Source organism: Giraffa tippelskirchi, chromosome 2 (genome assembly GCF_054371585.1).
Source record: "Giraffa tippelskirchi isolate mGirTip1 chromosome 2, T2T-mGirTip1v1.2.pri, whole genome shotgun sequence".
In the NCBI taxonomy this organism is placed as follows: Eukaryota; Metazoa; Chordata; class Mammalia; order Artiodactyla; family Giraffidae; genus Giraffa; species Giraffa tippelskirchi.
The window spans coordinates 177,122,084-177,127,392 of NC_137276.1; positions in this window are offsets into that span (position 1 = coordinate 177,122,084).

Below are 5,309 nucleotides of genomic sequence, written 5' to 3' on the forward strand. Positions count from 1 at the left end.
TAGCCTTTTTTTTTTTAAGTTTCTACATATAAAGGGTAACATGAAGTATTTGTCTTCTATCTAGCTTATTTCTGGTGAAATGCCCTGATTAATCCATGTTGTTGTAAATGACAGGGCTTCCTATTTTTTTGAGGCTGAGTAATGTTCCAGTGTATATATACATCACATTTTCTTTATCTGCATCCTTTGAAGGATACCTGGGTTGTTTCACAATCTTGGCAATTGTGAATAACATGTGAGTACAGATATCTCCTTGAAATAATGATTTTACTTCCTTTTGATATGTACTAAGAAATGTGATTGGTGGATCATGTGGTAGTTCTATTTAATTTATTGAGGAATTTTCCATACTGTTTTCCATAGTGACTGTACCATTTTACATTTCCCAGCAGCACATGTACGAGTGTTTCCTTTTCTCCATAACTTTGCCATCATTTGTTACCTCTGGTCTTTTTCATAATAGCCACCCTAACAAATGTGAGATGATACCTCATTGTAGTTTTGATTTGCATTTCCCTGATAATTAGTGATGTTGAGCATCTTTTCATGTACCTGTTAGCCATTTGGATGTCTTCTTTGGAAAAAATACCTGTTCAAGTACTTTGCTAATTTTTTAATTGGATTGGGTGTTTTTGTTTGTTTGTTTTTGCTATTGAATTTTATCACTGGGGATAATGGGCGTCCTTGTCCTGTTCCTGATCTTACAAGAAAAACTTTCAGCTTTTTCTCATTGAATATGATGTTAGCTGTAGGCTTATCCATAAATGGATTTTATTATGTTGGAATACCTTGTATCTGTACCTAATTTGTTGAGAGTTTTTACCATGAAAGGATGCTAAATTCCATCAAATGTTTTTCTGTGCATATTGGGATGGTCGTGTGATTTTTATCCTTCATTTTGTTAATTCAGTGTAGCATATTATTGATTTGCATATGTTGAGCCATTCTAGCATCCTAGGAATAAATCCCACTTGATCATGGTGTATGATTCCTTTAATGTACTGTTGAAATTGGTTTGCTGATATTTTGTTAAGGATTTTTGCGTCTATGTTCATCAAGGATATTGCTCTAAGAATTCTTGTCGTGTTCTCGTCTGGTTTTGATATTAGGATATTGCTGGCCTTGTAAGTTTGAAAGTGTTCTTTCTTCTTCAAAGTTTTGGAAGATTTTGAGAAGGATTAGTATTAATTTTTCTTTAAATGTTTGGTAGAATTCACTAATGAATCCATTATTGTGGATTTTTCTTTGTTGGAATATTTTGATTACTGATTCAATTTTCTTATTATTGTTCTGTTCAGAATTTCTCTTCATGATTCAATGTTGGTAGTTTGTGTGTTTCTAGTAATGCATCTATTTCTTCTAGTGTCTCTAATTTGTTGGCATATATCATTCATAGTAGTTTCCAACAATCCTTAGTGTTTCTGTGTATCAGTTGTAATGTCTATTTCTGATTTTGTGTCTTCTCCTTTTTCTTAGTCTAGTTAAAGCTTCTTTGGTCTTTGCTATTGTCTTTCTAGTCTCTGTTTCTCCTGCTCTGATCTTTGTTATTTCCTTCCTTTTGCTAAATTTGAGCTTAGTTCTTCTTTTTCTACTTCCTTGAGGTATAAAATTAGGTTGTTTATTTGTGCTCTTTCTTTTTCTTAATGTAGCCATTTATCACTAAAAAATTCCTTCTTCATTTTGCTTTTCCTGCATCCATAGTTTTTAGCATGCTATGTTTTCATTTTTGTTTGTATGAAGATACTTTTAAACTTTTCTTCTGGTTGTCTCTTTGACCCAATCACCATTCAAGAGTGTGTTGTTTAGTTTTCATGTATTTGTGAATTGTCCAAATGCCTTGCCTGTTGTTGATCTAGTTTTAATCCAAGTGATTATAAAAATTACTTGGAATGGTTTCAGTTTTCTTAAATTTGTTCTTTGTTTTGTGACCTAACAAGATCTGTCTTGGGTAGTGTGTTCCATACACTCATTGAGAAGGATGTGTATTCTTCTCCTGTTGTGTGGTCCTGTATATGAACTTTCATTGATCTAGAGTGTTCACGTCAGCAGTTTTTTTATTGATATTCTGGATAGATGTTCTACTCACTGTTGTAAGCAGGGTGTTGAAGTTCCCTGCTGTTGTTATATTGCTGTCAGGTGCATGGATTTATTTCTGGGCTTCCTATCTTGTTCCATTGGTCTATATTTCTCTTTTTGTGCCAGTACCCTACTGTCTTGATGATTGTAGCTTTGCAGTATATTCTGAAGTCAGGAAGGTTGATTCCTCCAGCTCCATTCTTCTTTCTCAGGACTGCTTTGGCTATTCAGGGTCTTTTGTGTTTCCATATGAATTGTGAAATTTTTTGTTCTAATGCTGTGAAAAATGCTGTGGGTAATTTGATAGGGATCACACTGAATCTGTAGATTGCGTTTGATAGTATAGTCATTTTTACAATATTGATTCTTCCTACCCAGGAACATGGAATATCGCTCCATCTGTGTATGTCCTCTTTGATTTCTTTCATTAGTGTCTTATAATTTTCTGTGTACAGTTCTTTTGTCTCCTTAGGTAAGTTTACTCCTAGATATTTAACTCCTCCTATTGCAATGGTGAATGGGATTGAGCCCTTAATTTCTCTTTCTGATTTTTCATTGTTAGTATATAGAAATGCGAGTGATTTCTGTGTATTGATTTTGTATCCTGTAACTTTGCTAAATTCACTGATTAGCTCTAGTAATTTTCTGATACTATCTTTAGGGTTTTATGTGTACAGTATCATGTCATCTGCAAACAGTGAGAGCTTTACTTCTTTTCTGATCTGGATTCCTTTTATTTCTTTTTCTTCTCTGATTACTGTAACTAGGGCTTCCAGAACTATGATGAATAATAGTGGTGAAAGTGGACACCCTTGTCTTGTTCCTGATCTTAGGGGGAATGCTTTCAGTTTCTCACCATTGAGCATAATGTTTGCTGAAGGCTTATCATAAATGGCCTTTACTATGTTGAGGTAGGTGCCTTCTATGCCCATTTTTTGAAGAGTTTTAATCATAAATGGGGAAAATTCTGAAAGAGATGGGAATACCAGACCATCTGACCTGTCTCTTGAGAAACCTGAATGCAGGTCAGGAAGCAACAGTTAGAAATGGACGTGGAACAACAGACTGGTTCCAAATAGGAAAAGGAGTACGTCAAGGCTGTATATTGTCACCCTGCTTATTTAACTTCTATGCATCATGAGAAACGCTGGGCTGGAAGAAACACAAGCTAGAATCAAGATTGCTGGGAGAAATATCAATAACCTCAGATATGCAGATGACACCACCCTTATGGCAGAAAGCAAAGAAGAACTAAAGAGCCTCTTGATGAAAGTGAAAGAGGAGAGTGAAAAAGTTGGCTTAAAGCTCAACATTCAGAAAACTAAGATCATGGTATCTGGTCCCATCACTTCATGGGAAATAGAAGGGGAAACAGTATCAGACTTTAATTTTCTGGGCTCCAAAATCACTGCTGATGGTGATTGCAGCCATGAAATTAAAAGATGCTTACTCCTTGGAAGGAAAGTTATGACAAACCTAGACAGCATATTTAAAAGCAGAGACATTACTTTGCCAACAAAGGTCCATCTAGTCATGGCTATGGTTTTTCCAGTGGTCATGTATGGATGTGAGGGTTGGACGGTAAAGAAAGCTGAGTGCCGAAGAATTGATGCTTTTGAACTGTGGTGTTGGAGAAGACTCTTGAGACGCCCTTGGACTGCAAGGAGATCCAACCAGTCCATCCTAAAGGAGATCAGTCCTGGGTGTTCAAGGGAAGGACTGATGTTGAAGCTGAAACTCCAGTACTTTGGCCACCTCATGTGAAGAGTTGACTCATTGGAAAAGACCCTAATGCTGGGAAGGATTGGGGGCAGGAGGAGAAGGGGACCACAGAGGATGAGATGGTTGGATGGCGTCACCGACTCAATGGACATGGGTTTGGATAAACTCCAGGAGTTGGTGATGGACAGGGAGGCCTGCTGTGCTGCGATTCATGAAGTCGCAAAGAGTCGGACACGACTGAGCGACTGAACTGAACTGAACGGAACTGAATCATAAATGTGTGCTGAATTTTGTCAAAGGCTTTTTCTGCATCTATTGAGATGATCATATGGTTTTTATCTTTCAAGTTATTAATATGGTGTATCACATTGGCTGATTTGCGTATATTGAAGAATCCTTGCATCCCTGAAATAAACCCAACCTGATCATGGTGTATGAGCTTTTTGATGTGTTGCTGAATTCTGTTTGCTAAAATTTTGTTGAGGATTTTTGCATCTATGTTCACCAGTGTTATCAGCCTGTGGTTTTCTTTTTTTGTGTTGTCTTTGTCTGGTTTTGGTATCAGGGTGATGATAGCTTTGTAGAATGAGTTTGGAAGTGTTCCTTCCTCTGCAATTTTTGAAAGAGTTTCAGAAGGATAGGCATTACCTCTTCTCTAAATGTTTGATAGAATTCTCCTGTGAAGCCATCTGGTCCTGGGCTTTTGTCTTTGGGAGATTTTCATCACAGCTTCAATTTCAGTGCTTGCAGTTGGGTTGTTTATAGTTTCTATTTCTTCCTGGTTTAGTCTTGGAAGATTGAACTTTTCCAAGAATCTGTCCATTTCTTCCAGGTTATCCATTTTATTGCCATATAGTTGTTCATAATAGTCTCTCATAACCCTTTGTGTTTCTGCATTGTCTGTTGTAAACTCTCTTTTTTCATTTCTAATTTTGTTGATTTGATTCTTTTCTTGTTCTTGATGAGTCTGGCTAAAGGTTTGTCAATTTTGTTTATCTTCGCAAAGAACCAGCTTTTAGTTTTATTAATCTTTACTATTATTTCTTTCACTTCTGTGTCATGTATTTCTGCTGGGATCTTTATGATTTCTTTCCTTCTACTAATTTTGGGGGGTTTTTTTGTTCTTCTGTTTTCAGTTATTTTAGGTGTCAAGTTAGGTTGTCTATTTGGTGTATCATGTTTCTTGAGGTAGGATTGTATTGCTATAAACTTCCCTCTTGGAACTGCTTTTGGTGCATCCCATAGGTTTTGAGTTGTTGTGTTTTCATTGTCATTTGTTTCTAGAAATATTTTTATTTCCCTTTTGATTTCTTTAGGAACCTGTTGATCATTTAGAAATGTGTTGTTTAATTTCCATGTGTTTGTGTTTCTTACACTTTTTTCTTGTAATTGATATCTAGTTTCATAGCATTGTGGTCGGAGAAGATGCTTGATACGATTTCAATTTTCTTAAATTTACTGACGTGTGACTTGTGACCCAAGATGTGGTCTATCCTGGAGAATGTTCCATG